General features: G+C 38.7%; 1 long non-coding RNA gene across 1 annotated transcript; it reads left to right on the top strand.

Moving 5' to 3' along the window:
- Window positions 1-214: 214 nt before the first annotated feature.
- Window positions 215-2,890, top strand: LOC127214449 (uncharacterized). Its single transcript, XR_007833846.1, has 3 exons — window positions 215-329; window positions 1,227-1,326; window positions 2,821-2,890. It is a non-coding gene; the product is annotated as an uncharacterized LOC127214449 (long non-coding RNA).
- Window positions 2,891-19,261: the final 16,371 nt, after the last annotated feature.

The following is a 19,261-nucleotide window of genomic DNA, read 5'->3' as shown; positions in this document are numbered from 1 at the left end:
AAGTAATTTTTTAAAGCTCAGCTTCTAATGACCTTATAGATTAGGTTGATAAGTGAGGTCATTTTCTCTTCCTTCTCCACCTAACAGACCACAGATGTGTCCCAGCATGATTTGGCGAGTCATTGTGGGAGGCAGTGGTTGAAAATTCTTGGGACCTGCTGTGTTGGGTATGTCATTGGGCTTACTGTGATTTCTTGAATTCTTTTGTCTCCATAGACCCATCCAACCCAGACTGCCTTTTTGTCGAGTGTGGATGTACACACACATTTTTGCTACCAGAAGATGCTGCCAGAATCAATTGCAGTGGTGTGCGCACCCAAATATAAACAGTGAGTATATATAATTTAAGCCTAGATGGTACAAGAGCAAAATCCTCTATGGCTCAGAACACTGTAAAAACTAAGTAATATACAGAAAGTCTTAACTGAGTGCTATAGAAGCTCCCTTTTAAGGTGAACATTCTAACACCAGCTGCTCTTAACAGATGTGCTGACACCACTGTTCGTTTTCTAAGACAAAGCACAAAGAAGTGATCTCAAGTGTCAGAGGTTGAAGATATTCCACACAAGAAACTGCCTAAAGTGTCATTTTCAATGTCACCTTAGTCTGAATTCCTCAGCAGAGCTAGTGTTGGGAAAGCAATGAATCATCCTATTTCTTTGAAAGAATTTTGTACCCTGGATAATGTCCCACAGGAATTAGTGGTCATAGGTTTGAGTGCTACCCCATTTATTCCTCACAGTGATTGGCCTGAACTGGATTGATTCTTCTTTGTGCTCAATTCTACTGTTGAGAATTTTATTATTAAGTCAAACTACAAGAAAGGGATCAAGAGAGAGAAAACCATAGAGAGAGATACACGTAAGGAGAGGAATGAGAAGGAGAGAAAAGAGCGGGAGAGAAGGGAGGGAGGACAATTAGGACTATGACAAAGAAGACATAGTCTAACAGAACTTCAATGATAGTGTGTACTAGGAATAGAAGGAAGACATACACATCATCTGTGCGGGAGGAAGAATTGTGCAGGTCAGAGCAGAGAGAGCAGGAGAGCAGGGGAATAAGTGTAGGTATGAAAGAGAAAGAAGAGAGGACATAGAGGAGAGGAGAGAGAGGGAGGAAAGAAAGGGGAAGGGGAGAGTAGAAGATGGAAAGAGGGAGAGGAGAGAGAGACGAATGAGTGTTGTGGGGATTTCTGTTTGACTATGAGTCTGCCTTTCTCTTTTCAGAACAGGAATTTTCACACTGACAACTTTTGGATTAAAAGAAATATCAAGCTGCCCCAGGAGGGGCTTCCATCCCCATAATCAGGACTCAGCTCTTTTCTGTGTAGGTATCTGTATACAGGAGAAGAAACATAATAACATTGTGAGAATATCCAAACCCTGTCCCACAAAATTTATAAGAGCCAGGGATACAACCACAGAGATTCAAGGAAGCTTGAAATCCTGGAATCAGAATGCTAAGTCTAAGAGGTAGAACATTCTGTGTGTGATTATATGTATCATAATTAATATGTATATGCATTGTATAGAATTTGGATCACACTCTGATCCTAAAGGGAAAATAACACTTGTATTCATTTCAGCTCTTCTTTTAAAAAGATATATAATTTTATATTTCATTATATTTATACCTGTACTTTCATTGTGTAGCCTTTTAAAAATAGAACCTATTTTTATTTTAATTTGTTGTCTCTGTGGATTTTCACATGGGAGTTTAGTGCCTGTGTGGTAAAAGACGTTTGCAGATGCCCTAGATATGGAGCAAGGCAGTGAACACTTCCTACTTCCCTTCAAGAATAGTAGGTGTTGTTAAACCCAGCACTATTCTCAAGGCCCCACCTTGTAAATCATGGTTCGTACCAGGGTGATCAGGTTTTTGTAGCCAGAAACTTTCTACCAGAACTGTTCAAAATTACCTAGCTCCATTTTGGAGTACAGTAATGTTGTTTCTGAGATATTAAAAGATATTGCTCATTTTAAAAACGAATTATCTAGAACAGGAGTTCCCAAGTTGCCAATTGTAATAACCCCTTCCATGGTGAAAAACACCCATAGCATAAGCTCTTGGGCAGTTGTAGTAGATCATCAATTTGAGGCTAATTGATGTTACATAATAAGACTTTTAGACTGATCATTACCTATCATGTTGTAGACCCAGAGTGACCATCTCTGAAATATCAGTAATGTCACCCTTACAATCTGATTAATGTAATGACTCCCCTCAAGGTCTATTGGGTCACCTTTGCCATCTGATGTACATTATGACTCCAATGGTGCACTGCGCTTACACATCTCTAACAACAAACACAATAACAAAAACAACAACAACAAAAAAACTATTTGCTATGTGACTCTGGAAAATAGATGGAAAAGATCCTGAGATACACAGAGATGATTGACTCTAAACATGAGGCATGAGGAGAACTAGGTGGGAGTGTTGGGGACCAGAACTTTTGACATTACTTCTAATGACATCAAGATTTCACCACTTGGCTGAGAACTATTTGGCTGCAATGAAATTCTTCAATCAAAACTTACTGCTCGGGATGTGGCTCAGTTGTGATAGTGTTCCAATTTTAAGCATTAGTATCTGAAATCCTTTCCCAGCACTGATGAAAACAGTTGTGCTTATGTTTGCCTATAATCCAGCACTGGGAACCTCGAAGCAGTAGAATAATGTCAGGATGCTTCTGGCTTAGCTAGGCTATGTGTGCTAGCCTATGTCGCACAAGGCCCTCTTTTGGTATAAATAAAATGTACAAGTTGTTTCAAAACTGATTTCCATTCCCTAACAATATTTCCCTTTTTCCAATTGCAGGACTGCAGTCATGTCACCATCCAAAACAGCAGGGTGACAATCACGGATTTGCGATGAGTAAATCCCACAGACCCACCTCAGTGGGAGCCTGTGTGTGTGTGTGTGTGTGTGTGTGTGTTTTGTGTCTGTGTGTGTGTGTGTATTTTGTATATATGTGACTGAATGTATGGTGGTGTGTATCTGTGTATGTATGTTAACCTGTGTTATGTATGTTACATCTGTGTTAAGGATATCAATGGTATAGTATGTATTTATGGCACACTGTGTTCATTCACAGAGCCCAGATGAACTTAGTTCTACATTTCTGTTTTAGCAATTAGGAAAAGCTTCGATAAAACACAGAAGAATGTGATACATAAAGTCAAGACCTCTTGAGTACAAACCCTGAGTCTAGATGTGAGATCATAGAAATTTATTTGATTTCAAGGTGAGGTGGCTATATTTTTGACTTGTCAGTAATCTCTTTCTTCAATAATGCACAAAGTGAGAAATGTGATAAGGCAATATGGACAAAGCCATCAGCTCAATCACAAGTATCGCAAAGGAAACATAATCTGCAATATGTTTTAATTTATGACATTTGCTATATTCATGGCTGAATTTTGAGGTGAAAGATCATAGCTCTTTTGAATAAGTGGAGAAAAATTGATCTAATATTGCATTCTACTAAAATTACAATTCTAGATTGTGAATGTAATTTTCTGTTTTTTGTTTCAGCCTCTTGTATTTGTAATGACACCTGATGCTAGAAACCCTTTGACTAACAACATTTCCTGACTAAAACAGACTGTATGGAATATTTAACATAAAAGAGGGATGTGTATGAATTGAGATCAAAGAGTACAAAATGCAAGTTCTTAAAAATAATTTGATATTAGGAATCATTTAGAGATTATATATACTGTAAAACTGAATAAAACAATGTTTACATATTTTATGTCAACAAAGTATAATAGTACATCTTAGAACATGATGGGATTTCAAATTTAATAAAGATTCCTTTTATTGCATTGTAGAAACACAATGTTAGAAAGGATTTGAACATGACTGGTGGCCCCTCCTTACCTTGAGTACCACAGGGAAACCTTTTCAAGATGACAACCTTCCTGGTAAACATTTTATTCTTATGTCCATCCTTACTAAAAATGTCCCTGATAGCGAAGCAAAATTTATTCCCATTACCCAGATATACAATCTTCTGGACCAGTTTTGATTTTCTGTGCAAATATTCAGCAATACATCATTTCTCTACATGAAATCTTACAGTAAATATATAGTTAGGTTATTTATACTTAGTAATTATACCCTCAGATGACATCTTAATTGTTTTCTTTTAAATTAGTCATATAGTCTATGAAAATTTTAGTAAATCCTATTTTAATTTTATATTTATATATTAGGAAGAGCTTTCTAAATCTACAGTCATCACATATTAGACCAGTTGTCTTCCTATTCATCGTACTTACAAATTGTTCTATTTGACTGGCTTGCATTATGCATATAAAACTGTTTACATTTTATTTTCCTTTCATTTGAATTGAAATTATTCTATTATTGGGAAATGATATAACAATTAAGATTCCATAACTTAATCTGTTTAAGGTGTATTTCTTCTTCCAAAACAATTTGTATCATTGAAGATCATTCAATTAGTATTAGTAAATTAATAAATTACTAAGGGAATAACAGTACTTAGTGAATGTATGATTTCTTCTAATGAGAAGATAATTGTCAAGGTACTTGTGGTCCAACTCTAAACTCTTGCTTGTTTGAATTTTTATGCATGTGTAGGTTAGAAAGACTGATTGCATATCCAGTACCGAGGAGACCAGGTAATGGAGAAAGCAAAAGTGTTAGTTGTTGATAATAGCAATTGACACAGCTTGTAATTAACTATGTGGTATTTGTAGATCTTCAAACAATATTAATTAGTAGGCACAAATTAATTACAAATTAACTAATAGGCATAAGTGAAGAAAGATACTTTCACGATTGCTAAGCAATAGAGCTCACTCTCAGAATTAGTTACTACAAGTTCAGCATGTTTAGTTATGCTCTGTGCAGCTGTGTCTTCCTATGTAAGTATGGCATAACATCTGGGTGAGTAGGTGTTATAACAGAAGATAATACATCATATAATTTACTATAGTCAGTCTTTAGTGTCTGCAAGACCCATATCTTCATACATTTTTGTCTTCTGTACTCATTGTTTCACAGTTCTGAACTTCTGGGTAGACAAAAACATTATAGCATTCCTTGTGAGAGACTGTGAGCAGAAAGCAGATGTCCTGTGGACTGAGCAATGGATGTGAGACACATGATTAACTTCAGACTGTGTCTCCATCAGATCTGTTCATTCTCATTTTTCTCTGCAACCTGGTGCACTCTCAACTTTACATTAGTTCAAGTAATGTTCTGGTAATCTACTTTTCCAAATTTGTACTGCATATGTAATAATACTAACCCAATTTGTAGGATAATAAGCATTCAACTCATGAACCAATCACTTTTATGCTACAAGTATGATGTTTGTTTTATTTAATTCTTTACATAAGATTTGTAGGATGATTGGCAATTGAATGTGACTTTCTCTAGAAGCTGGCATTATGGGCCCACAGATCAGTACACATAAAATAGATTATTCTGGAAAGATTCTTACTTAGGCTATGTACCTATATCTCAAGTGGTCATTAAGACAGATTGCATAGTTCATTCTTGAATTTATGTTTTATGTGAAGCTCCTATACATAATTTATTTTCATAAAAAGTAATGATTATCAAGAGTGTCTTCTATGGTAATTTGAAGCTTCTGGATTCTTTATCAGTCAAATATGCTAATACACTACATACCTGAATATATAGGTATCATTTTATAAATGTAATTTTTGGGACTTGCATTATAAGTTGATGTTTTCCCTGATGGTACTTTAGCTTTGCCAAATTATGTTTCTAATATATTTCTTTGGAATCTTATATGTATCATATTTTGTAAATAGGACATTCACTGTGATCTTCTCAGCCTATATCATACTGTATATTTAGCATCGTGTAGGATAAAAGACATAGAGGTTTATGTGACTCAGTAGGAGAAGTACTTACCTAATATTTGTAAGAATCTATATTTATTAGAAAATTTGTCAGAAAAATGGTAAATTATTAGAAATACCTGTGGTGTTCTTGTCTGTAGAAAGATTTTTATTTGTTTTAGGTGACTTCTAGTCTCATCATGAAACCCAGATTTGCCTCAAAATTCTGATGTGTTTATTTCCCCCTCTTGATTTATGTGGGATTACAGATATCTATGACTATGCCAGCAGAAAATTTTTCATAACACTGCAGTGAAAACATTAAAAACCAAACTTCCTAAGTCATACTTTCCACAGCCACAAAATTTACAAAATGTAAATGTTTAGAGAATGGGGTTGGAGAACTCAGGTTTGTATTTGATATGATGTAGCCACCAGCAGTCAGCTACAGGAGCCAAACTCTATGATGATTGTGGGGTACAAGGATACATGCTATGCTATAATAATAATATATATTATCTGAACATAGAATGAGGTATATGGATGTTAGTGAGACATGTATTAGTGAGGTAGAGAAAATCAGAGGCATTAAAGTCAAATTTACCCACTTCTTAATTTTGTGTAAACTTCTACAGTGTTGAGACTGAGTTCACAGCTTACTGTCCTCAACCACTTCACAATTCTGAAGTTCTGTCTCATAAAGAAAGTTACAAATTTTCAAGGAAAAAATGGAAAGAAGGAAAGAAGGAAGGAATCTGATTCATAGATTATCTAATTATCTCATGTTATTAAGTAATTCTTTATAAGAACTATATATTTTTTTAAAAATTAACATTTTCTTCTCAAGTCAAAAACCATTTTCTAGTAGTTGTACCTAGACATCTGAGACCAGGAAGTGTTAAGTGCTACATAAGGTATATAGACAAAACAGCGCTTCTATTCAATTCAATCACTGTGTGTTTGTTCTAAAGTGACTTTTAGGATAAATACATCAATTTTTCATAAAATCACTCTCCTGAACACTGGAAAGTATGGATGGCAGTGTCCTCAAATACTGGCAAGAAGAAGCAGTCATGTATTCCATGATTCAACAGGATTTATTTCTACCTTCCAGGCCCACCTTTGACAACTTGACTTTGGTTCTGCACATTTTAAAGGAAAGTAAGTGTGATACTTATTTTTCTCACTGTTGTCACAAATCCCATAATCGAAGCAGCTGGAGAAGAAGCGAAATTCATTTGGATCACAGTATATGGATAGTACAAGAGGAAACCAGTGAGTGGTGATTGATGTACAAGCCAATTACTCACAAAAATGCCAAAATTTAGTGGTGGGAGAGAATTGGACCTTGAATGATTTGGTATCACAAACCATTGAGATTCAGAAACCATTTTAGAAGAAGGTTAGGACGTGTGTAAGAGCTGAGACTGTAGACAAGGGTAACAGCAACAGCAAACATTTTTAGAAATGACAGAGCAAATGTGACCTGTACAAGACCTGCACAGAACTTTTCTTGTCAATGTTCCTCATGGATGATATGGGACCCAACCTGAGGGACAGTAGTCACTTACTGATTGTTCAGAAATGGTTAGCATTTTCTTTAGTGGTGCAGTTCCTGACATAAATGCTCTTTTCTCAGGAAATGTCATACTGGACACTTAGGCAAGAAACTACAATTAGACTCAGCATTATTATATTACAGAAGACATGAAAGTGGAAAGGAATGGTGGTTTCAGCAAGAGAGGGAGAAGTATGACAGTGGGCAGTGATAGTAATATCTAAAATTCATTATATAATCTCTGACACGGTCACACAATAAGAGAATAAAATAAGATGGGCTGATACTTTATTTAGATTCATTAAAGTTTGCCAGAGTATTCAGGAAGCTAAGTCACAAGCCATAGAAGTCAGGCACAGATCTTCAATCCCAGGAGTCAAGATTAAGAGATAGATGGATTTCTGTGAATCCAAGGCTACCAAGATCTATACAAGCTTGATCCAGTCCTAAAGAGGAACAATTGACACAAAGACAATCTCAGCACCAGGAATCATATGCCTTTAAACCCAGAACTAGAGTGGTATAAAGGATAGAAGTAGGGTCTTTAGTAGACTATCATGGATTTATTCTCCAGCCACAATGAGGATAGGAAGACCCTGAAGTTTCCATATTCTCTAGCCACACTGTGGATAAGTTATAAATAATCTTAGGGTTGGTGTGAGCCAGAATAGCCTTCCATTCTGAGGTAGAAAAGAAGTAGTGTTCAGCTGCTTTGCTATTCTGATCATCAATTGAATTGTAACCCCAATATCAGTCTCTGGTCCTTTTATTTTTCATGCTACAGAAAGTGGGAAAGGGAGGAAGAGGGGAGTAGGAAGGCAGGAGTGGTGGAATGAAGGAATGGCATCATGGATTCTGTTCTGTGTATAAAGGTCATGAACCAGATGATGATGGAGTCAGAAGGTCTTTCCTTGACCTCATGTACAGGTTCCTTGGAGTTGCTGGAGAGAGGAGGCCCAGCCATGCAGAGTAGATGCATTCTGGTAGCAGATGGAGCCAGGAGGACGAGCCATGAAGAAGAAATGGATGCAGAGAGCTGATGGGGCCAGGAGGACCAGTGATGCAGAGAATTTTGATCCAAGGAGCCAATGGAAACTGGAGGACCAGCTAGGGTGGAGGTGTCAGTGGAAGAGATACATAGAACTGTTCAGTAACAAAGTATCCCAGACAGTCTCCCTCCAGTGACATAGATCTCCAACATGTCCACCCATATCTGGATGAGAATGATCACAGTGATGATGTCAGTGTCCCCATTTACCTCATTATTGTACTTTCTTTTCTCCTGGCTTTTACAGCTAGGCATTAGTTATGTTGTCATCTGAGAAGAGCCAAACATAATCTGGTTGTTTCCTAATTAACTGACTGAGTAAATTATGTTTTCATTTTCCCTTTATTTTAATAATGTTTTAGACTAAAATGTCTCCATACTCATCATCATCTTTGTTCTTCCATCTTCCTCATTGCTTGGAAGATACATATATGTGTGTGTGTGTGTGTACTATCTTATATGTTTGTGTCTGTCTGTGTGTGTATAATCTTATATGCATTTATGCATATATGTATACATGTATATATATGTATATATTTGTTTACATTTGTAATCTTATGTTTCCATGTATGTTCTTGTGTGTATGTGTGTTTCCCAACACGGCTGAAAATCTCAGCCTTGCTTAAGTTTTGCTATTTCCCTTTTCTCTACTGAATTCCAATTTAAATAGACTATGATATATCATCCAGTGATAATTTTTTAAACAATATGTATTTTTTTAAAGAGGGGGTTTCTTTGTGGAATTTGGATACCAGGCTTGATTCAAAGTCAAGAGTTCTGCCAGTCTCTCCCTTCCATGTTCTGGGATTAAAGGCATGTGGCACCTCTGCATGGCCTTTTTACATTTTTTTATTTATCTTTTACATTCCAATGCCATTACCTCCCCCCATCTCTCTCACAATTCACATCTGCTCCTCAGAGGGTAACACCTCCCCTAGTAAGCCTGCTAATTCATCTCACTGAGGCATGAAAATGGCACCTCCATACCATCCACACACCTGTGTCTCGTCTGAACAACTGATCTCTCCATAGAATGGGCTCCACTAAGTCTGTTTGTGTATTAGATTGGATCTGGGAACCACAGCCAGTAACCTCATATGTGTCCCATCCACACCATTGCCACCTTTATTAAGGGAGTGTAGTTGGGTCTTAAGCAGATTCCCCTTTGTCAGACCAGAGTCAGTGATCACTCACTATCTTGTATCAGCTGATTCTGTGAGTTTCCCCTTCTCAGTCTTGACTCCTTTGTTCATATTATTTCTCTTCCCTCAATTCAATTGTACTCAGGTGCTTGACCCAATGATATTGAAGTGACCAGAGCCTCACCCAGCCATGAGAGGCTGCAGAAGACCCACCAAGGTGTAGGCCTCTGATTAACCAGCATGTACTGAGCTTTTGTCCAGCTTCTGACATTGCCTGACCTTGCTGAACCTTGCCCCAGTCACTAGGAAGCCTTGAGGCAAGTTAGCTGGGTGGGTCTGAATGTGCTTTATAGGTTGTGAAGTACAGAGCATAGCAGACTCCATGGGAGGCCTGTAAACATGGCAACCATTTCTGCAGGGGTAGTTGGCCAATCAACACAGGACAAGTTGCCCAAGCCTGGAGTCACACAAATCCTCAGACTGTTGCAGACCCCAGACACTCCCCTTGGTCTACCCCAAAAAATCCCCTGCCCTATCATCCCTCTGGCTGCTTCTCAATCCACCCAATGTGTCAGATGGACAGAGGACAGAAATTAATATAGTTAACTTATTAATTAATTAAAATTCTTTGCTTTTGCATCAGATCAGTTCTCTTGGTGATTTTTGGAGTCAGAATTTGTGCACAATTATTAGGTGTGGATTTATGCATCTCTTTCCATCTGTTTCTAGATTAGGGTTGTAGTTTCTCTGGGATTGTGGATTGTAGCCTGTGTATCATTTGCTTTTTGTCTGGTATCTTCTCATGAGTGAGGGGGGAAACAAATGATTTTTTCTAGTTTTGCTCACTTGCCTGCCAATTTTGGATAATTTTGTTTCTTAACATTGATAAGTAGTCCACAGTGTAAATGTACCACACTTTCCTTATACTTTATTCGATTGACAAACATCTAGGTTGTTTGCAGGGTATGGCAATTATGAATAATGTTGCTATGAACATAGTTGAGTAGTTGTCCTTTTTATGTGGATGTGCCGCCTTTGGGAACATGCCCAAAAGTGGTAATGCAGTATCTAGAAGTAGGTTGATCTCTAGCTTTCTGGGAAATCTCCACACTGATTTCGATACCAGTTGTAAGAGTTTGCATTCTTGCCAGCAATGGAGGACTGTTACACTTTCTTTTCATCTTCTCCAGCATAAGCTGTCATCAGTGTTTTAGCTCTCAGCCTTTCTGAGATTATTCTGGTGAGACTGTTCTGTTTATATCTCTACCCATTTTTAAAAATTAGATTATTTGGTGTTTTGATGCCTAGTTTCTTCAGTTCTTTGTATAATTTGGAGATTAGCACTCTATCAGATGTGGGGTTGGTGAAGATCTTTCCCATTCTATAGGAAACTGTATTATCTTGTTGAAGATGTATTTTTCTTTGCAGATGCTTCTCAGTTTCATGAGGTATCATTTATTAATTGTTGCTGTCAGTCTGTGCTACTGGTGCTCTGAGTCTGAAGTTGATTCTGGGCTGATGTTTCAGGACTAATTTTTTATCTGCTGTCCCTACATTCTTCATGCACCACAGTGAATTAAATTTCCCCTGTTTACATATTGTATTCTTTGTTAAAATGCTATTTCTTGTTTCTACTTTTTGATTGAACTGCCCCTCACATAAAATTATACAGGGAAATTTGTAGTTGCTGAGCTAGTATAACACTGACAGAAGGTATACTCTCAGGAAAACACTTCCCAGTGATATATATATATATATATATATATATATATATATGTATGTATGTATGTATGTATGTATGTATGTATATTCACCCATTCCTCCAGTGCACACTAGAATGTTCCCCCACATAACACCAACTATAAAAATAGGTATTGTACTGGCTCCATCTGTAGAGGGTCCCCCTCCCTTGCCTCTCCCAATCTTGTCCATGTTTCTGCCTCAGTTCTACTCCATCTTAGCCATTGAGACAAGGTCTTTCCCTGAATCTCGTTCTTGCAGATATACTATACTCTCCCTTGTGAGTCAGGGAAACCCAAAGATCCTTTTGTTTTTACCTTCTTGGCTCTGGAATAAGATGCCTCTTCCACTGTGCTGGCTTTTTTCTAGATTTATGGGACAGAATTCAGATCACTGTGTTTACTTAAATTTTAACAATGATTTTAAAGTTATTATTTTAAAGTAAATAAATACATTTATTTAGTGTAGAGATAGGATCTCTCTTTGTAGCACAGATTCTTCTGGAAGTACATCTTCAGACCAGGCTGGCCTGGTACTCACAGAGAAATACCTGCTACTGCCTCCTAAGTATTGTGAATAAAGTTGTTTGCCACCACAATCTGGCTCCCGAAACAATTTTGTTGACTTAGTCATCGTCATCTTCCCTGGCGTGTTTCTCTATTTTAAAACACGTTAATGAAATAACTCTATTTCCCAAGTCATGTCCTTGTAATCATTAGCTTAAAGGTACAAACTGAAATCCTATTGATTTCCATCCTCTGCTTATTACATGAGCAAACTATTTGGTGAGTATTAGCCTTATGGGGGCACTGGAAATAGCCCTTATATGAGACAGCTATAGTAATTTTGCATATTCTATTAGCATAGATATGTATGAGTACTTATGGGCACATACCAGGAGTAAAATTGGTGAATCTGAGGATGCATGTATTATTAATTGGATGAATTTTCTCTAATATGTCATGAATTGATTATATAAACACATAACAAAAATATATGACATACCCACTCATTATTTTGGCAAATGTCAGCATTTTTATTATTAAAAGTTTGTGGTATCAACTTACACACTATTAAATAAATCTTAGTTAGGAACTGAGGGTGTAATCCAAATTTCTCCAGTGACTAATGGTATTAAATGAACATCGTACATACCTATGTATGTATATATTACATATATACATATGAGATTCTTTAGGCCTCAGAAAGTCATGCCCATTTAGAAATTAAATATTTAAACTTCTGTCTTTCTGTATTTCATACTAAAATATCTTAATTATATGGTTCCATGTGGTCTGTGTAAGTTCTTGTAAATCCAAACTTATCTGGTTGTGTTCAGATGATGAAACTGGAATCATTTATCCTCGCAAATATTCCCAGAGTCCCTCTTGTATTTTCTACAGTCTTGTCCATAGCTCATCATCACTCCCAAAGGACCAACATCTGGGAGTCAGTCACTGTCCATGGTGCTGTCAATAATGTGAAAAGAAGACAACTGTGCTTAACAATCTAAACATCATTGCATTTGTGTGTTTTGAAAATGCACCCACTGAAATTATGATGTAACACCAAACCTCATTCAACAGGTATAAATGTAACATGACATTTGAAATATTTATGTGAATGCACTTGCTGTTCTCCTTCATGAGGAAACGTTTCTATGTTAGAGACTTGGGGTTGAAGTGTAAAATAAGAGAAAATAATAAATATAGGAAAAATATTTTCTTTTACAAATCTGGGGGTTTCTTATGGAGAGGTTCGTCCTCTGCTCTCTGATCTACTCATTTCTAGGAATTCCACACATGAGGTAAACTCAAGCACACAGTTTGTAGAAGTGAAGCCTGAGTTCACACTTTCACATGTAAAAAGAAAGGGGGCTGGGGGTAAAGTCTAATGTGAGTGAAATGTGGATTTCATTTCCTAATCATGTGTAAGATTGACTCATTCTGTGTGACACATCCAGTCTGAGAAAGTGAGTTAACAGTTTGAACTCACTCCAGTGTGGCATCTGAAAAGGTCTCTGCAATGTCTTTGTACTGCAGTGTAAGACTAAAGTCATACTAAAATGAAAATGCATTCCTCAAACAAGAAATGACGTCATAGAGTTTCTTTTCTCTACACTAACACCCAAGGAATGGGCTCATGGAGGAGGCTCTAGTTTTTCTGAATTAAGGTCATGTCCTGCTACACAGAGAGCTGGTAATAGAGCATGCATGTAGATACTTTGAGCAGCTAGCATCTGTTGGCAGATAGTCTTGGGAAAATTTATCTTTGATACTCAGTACACATCACACACCTACAGTGCTATGAACATAATTATCTGTCTGAAAAAGTTACCAAGTTACCTGTTTTGAAACCTATGAAATTATACTAAAAAAATCATGAACATTGTCTATGTTCTCATTGCTCAGGTTCACATAAAGAAAGTTGAAATATGGAACATTATCTCTGCCTCTGGTTGACATATGACATATAGACATTGAGAAATAAAACAAGAGTGTCTTTCCAATCAGTGTGATATAATCCAAACTATAGCCTTCTTTCCCTGAAAAGTATCATTAGAGTCATTGTTTGCCCTCCCCAGACTGTAATACTGGTGGGCCAGTTGAGGGCAGGCAGATGAAGCACTCCAGAGACTGTTTCAGGGAACTGGGTATGCTTTAATGCCCATGAGCAACTACTCATATTCCAGAAGCACGGTATCTGATTTGTTAGTTCATTACCTAAGAATGAGTGGTGAGCACTCATACCACCAGGGTGTCTTTGGAGAAAGCACATACAAGAGCCAAGAAGAAACAATTGTGTCAACCAAGACACTAGGCACACAATGGGCTTGTGTCTCAGCTAGGCAAGGCCCCTTGTTACTCAATTGGCTACTAGCTGACCTTCCCCAGTTTCCACCCTCATGCGTCATTATTTTCCCAGATAACAAGCATATCCTCTTCACAGAAAGCTTCTCCAAGTTCGCTATCACAAAATTGTAATAGAACACCCCTGTGGACAACTCAGGACGGAAAGGGTTGGAAACAGAATTGCTTTGCATTACAAATCATTTTCCCAAACTTTATGCATAAATATTTCAATTACAATAAATCGATTGTAAAACCAATATAAAGAAAAAATGTAATTGAATAAAAAAATACATTAGGAGGGAAACAGACATTAAATGAAAAGTAAAAAAGGCTGGCACAATTACATACCTTGAAATTGCTTTCTATTGCTGTGATAAAATATAAGTAGAACCAGCATGGGGAAGAAAGGGTTTATTTCATATAAAAGCTTGTGATTTAGAACCAAAGGAAGCCATTTCAGCAGCTCAATGGAGGGGCCTGAAACAGAAACCAAGGAAGCTCACTGCTCTTTGGCTTCCTCCCTGCCTGAAGCTCAGCTACTTTTTTTGCACAACACAGGCCTTCCTGCCTAGGGATAACAGTACCACCCACAGTGGGCAGGCACTCCTACATCAATTGTGAACCAAGAAAATGTCCCACAGACATGCCCACAGGCCAACATGAAAGAAGCAAATTCTTAATTGGGTATGAAGTTGACAACCAAGATTAGCCTTCCTAGTGACCCATGGAAAAGGAGTTGGAGGATTTCAGGATATAGGATGTACCATTCCTTTGGAACACCTGTGTTTGCATCTGCTGACTTGGCAGCAGTTAGAGAAGTCAGAAACTAAACACAGATGGGGAACTACAGGTGCTAACCATTTCTGAGTGTTGTATTTCAGACAGGACACTCTTGTCCTTGATAAAGTTCTGTGCTATAGAAGTACTGAGAGCCTAGGGAAAGAACATCTTAAAGCAGCAGAGGATAATTTAATATTTACAGACTCCTAATGTAAATTCTCTAAGAACAGGGAAGTGAGACATGAGTAGTTTGGAATAAACAAGAGATTGGTGGAGCTGGAGCAAACATTAAGGCCCTGGAGAACAGTAAACTTACACCTGGAATGAATTTGTGTTAATTGTACTTTGTAGTTCCATGAAATTTATCAAAACCTGAAACTAAATGTGAAAATTCTTCAAAATAGAAAAAGTAAAATCCCCAAGTCAATAATGTGGGGGCAACTTCTCACATATCTATAGACACAGATACATAGAAATATGAAAAGCATTTGTACTATCTTGAACCAGAGCTAATTCAAATAATATTTTCTGTTTGTTTACTAAAGTAAAAGGATGCATTTGTTCATTTAACTGTAATATGTTTGAGGATAATCCACGAAGAGAGGAAAGAAATAGAAACTGACAGAAAGAGAGAAAAGAATGAAAACCAGACAAGGAAATTCCACCGCTTACACAGCCTGGAAGTCAGAACCTATGGATACCTGCTGCCTGTCCCATCTAAAAGAAAGAAGGCATGTGCTGTGTTTGAGGGTAAAAGCTGATTTGGCAAATTCAGACTGTCAGAATAACTGAAAAGCCTTGTTGTGAGGAGACATGCTCTTGTCATGAATGTCCGGCTGGGCCCTAGTGATTCTAAATCTAATTTTAACCAGATGTCGGGAGAGTGTTATGGCTATGGCAGGTCTCGATCCACTGCCTCTGAATTGGGAATAAGTGGCACTTTTCTCCTCCTGCTGGATCAGAGAAGGCAGCTGACAAAACACTGAAACACAGTTTTCACGGCCTCAGAGGCCAGAATTCCAACCCTCCCAACTGTCTTTCCCACAGGTACCTGCCCACACCTAACTAAGCATGTGCAGAGCTCCTGGCCTCTGCAAAGACTGGATCTCCACCAAGCTGCAGAGGGTGAGAAATCAGCTCTGCCTGGAGGCTGGAGCCCAGGGTGGCAGGGTGAATGTGGTGAGGGAGAGAGTAAGATGGTGGTGGTGGTGGGGAGAGTGGAGAGGAGGGTGGTAGTGAGGCCTTTTCATTTGGAGGGACTGAGTGAAAGCGAATTGGGTAGAGGCAGAGCCATGGTTGAGGTGGTGCACTCTTGTTACTGATTAGTTATTTAATTAAAAGAAGGAACTATGGTACATTCTCTTCTGACCTCCACATATGAGACATGGTGATAACACAAGCATAGAACTAAACGCAATAAATAACCAACCGACCTGGCAGATGCTAGTTGTCCATGTTATCCTCATTCTGCAACCTGCAGCTCTGCTTGCCAGTACTTTGTACTGAGGCCAGAATTTGGATCAAGTGCAAAGAACATCCAGGAAGTTCATAATTTGTGCCTTGCATTTTGGAAGGCCCGGAGTAAGCTGGGTATTGTCTGTTAAATAGTGCTGTCTTGTAGAATACTCCAAGCCATCCTATGAAGCAAGCACAGGAGAATCACACTCCAAGATCTCAAATGACCCAGAATGAAAAGTGCCTTGAAAAGTCTTCAAATAAGATCAATCCCAGCTTTAAATTTTCAGATTAGGATTGTATAGTTACCAAACACAAGCCAATGTCTCCCCCCCAAACCCCCCTTCCAGGAAACTTCAAAGGATGACACATTTCTGGTTCTAAACCTTTTGAATGAGAAGAGAAATACTCACTATCTGCTGTTCTCATGCTGTTACATACAGCTTTCTTCTGGGAGAGCACAGAAATAGCTGCCTCTCTCACATACATGTATCTACTGAAAAGATCCAGAACTGGATACAGTAGTGATCTCCTCTAATCCTGTCACTGGGCAGGCTGAGGAACATGTATGCATGCATGTATACATGGATGTGGTAAGAGAGGACTCTACTTTCTAATGTGTCAGAAGCTGGAACAGGAATATTACACTTCCGAGCTCAGCCTATGCTACATTGCAAGTTCTGAGCTATACATGGTTACTTTGTCTTCAGAGGGGAAAACTAATTTGAAAAAGCAAGAGTTCTGAGACCAAAGCCAGCTAAAGCTACTCTCCCTTTGTACTCCTTAAAAGAGTTGATAAAAGTACTTAGTAGCTGAAACAGAAGTAAACCCCAGACATCATTATACAGCCTGACTTCTAGTAATGCGAATGAATTCTAGGACAGCTAGGGTCATATGAGTCCCTTACTTTAAAATAAAAATAAATAAATAAATAAATGAATAACAGAGGGTTGTGTCAGATGCCTTTAATCCCAGCACACAGGAGGCAGAGGCAGGTAGATTCTGAGTTTGAGGGCACCTGCTCTACAGAGCTTCAAGTCAGGCAGGGCTGTTAAACAGTGGAAAACCTGTCTGGAAAAACTTTAAAAACCAAACAACAAATAAATCAAACCCCCTCCAAAGGACTCTGAAACCCTCCCTACAGCCATTACCTCTGTTATTTCAGCTGCATTTCTGCCTCCATAATCCCCACTCTCCCCAGCATCCTCTCCCTGACAGTTTGCCTCCTATATTCATTTATCCTGACCAGCAGCCCCACTGTTGCAGCCAGGGGGAGACAACAACTGAAGAGATCACAACAAACAGACCCCACCCACCACTGAAGGGGCCACTTTGCCATGGAGCTAAACCCAAGGCACAAGTCTAGCCACAGGCCAAAGCGGCCCTATGACATCACGCAAGGAAATAAATCCAGTCTGGTCCAGGTCTATTGATGACCCTGGAGCAAGTGTGTGTGGGCTGTGGTTACTTTGTTTCTTGGGCACAGAGGATTTTCCAGAGGAAATTTCAACAAGAAAGATCCCTGGTGGCTTAAAGCTGCAGAACACAGCAAAGAAAGGGAAGGAGTGAGTGAGGCTTGAATCAAGTAGACTTCTTGATAGAGCTCCGGAAGCCGGCCGACAATGAAGGGTGAGCTGGAGGACAGACAAGGATTTGAGAAGGGTACGAGTATAGAGGGCCAGGAACGGGAAGCTGAATCAGGATACCTGTCACAACAGAGTCCCAAGACCACTTTCCAGGGAATTGGCTCAGAGTGCATAAAAGCAATCAAGACCCAGAGTGTGAAGCCACCCGACTCAATCTCTAGACTAGAATAGATGTCAGGATGAGTGTGTATCATCCCCAGGGGGAACTAGTGTCGCTCAGGAGAACTAGAAGAGTTGAGTGCAAGTCCTTTAGCTTGTGCTGGCCCCTGCCTACCTGAATAAGTGCTGCCAAGGACCCTGCTCCCTTCCACTGCCTGGCTTTTCACCCTTCCTCTCATAAAAACCTCCGTAGGTGCATGCAGTATCACAAACCTAAGGCGTTGGTATGTGAGCAGAAAAGAGAAGCAAGGTGAGCACTGCAGCGGTTTTAGAGCAGACAGAAAACACTTTAAAAATTAAGCTCTGATCTGGTGATGCACACACCACTGTGTCATATTATCAGAGATCAAGTGCTTAGGCATGCCTCAAAGTCAATATTATTATGTATATAAAGGAAATACTTGATCTTGTGTCCTATGCCTTTGAACCCAGCATCCTATACCACATAAACTAATGAATGAAAAGGTGGTGGGTGTGTTCACAGGGCATTGGTGGGTCTTACCTTTAATCCCAGCACTTGGGAGGCAGCGGCAGGCTAACCTCAGTTCCAGGCCATCCATGTCTACAGAGTTAGTGACAGGACAACCATGGCTATGCATTGAAACCCTGTCTTAAAAAACCCTGTGTGTGTGTCTGTGTGTGTGTGTGTGTGTGTGTGTGTGTGTGTTGTGCTATGTGTAAGGACACATGGATTTGTGAGCATGGGTGTGGGTGTAAAATAAGTCCTGGATGAATCAAGCTGAGTTCTTTTTGACCCAGTTGTTTGATGAATATGTTGGAATCCAAAGTCTTAGGGAGGAATTTTTCACCTGTTAAAATTAGCCTTTAGCTTTTCTGTCAGGGGTTGAAGATTTAGCTTAGTGGTGAGAATGGTTGTGTGGCATGCCCAAGGCCCAGGGACTGATCTCTAAAGCTGAAAACAAAATCCTTTAAATGAAAAGAAGTAAGAAGATGAGGGCTGTTGTTCTCTAAGAGCCCTTATATTGGAACAAAACCATCACTAGACTGGATTGAAAGTTGTGACATCCTCTGCTT

The sequence above is a fragment of the Phodopus roborovskii genome, unplaced genomic scaffold (assembly GCF_943737965.1).
Source record: "Phodopus roborovskii unplaced genomic scaffold, PHOROB, whole genome shotgun sequence".
Classification (NCBI taxonomy): Eukaryota; Metazoa; Chordata; class Mammalia; order Rodentia; family Cricetidae; genus Phodopus; species Phodopus roborovskii.
The sequence above is the reverse complement of the archived record's forward strand: the minus strand, read 5'-3'. Positions and strand labels throughout refer to the sequence as shown.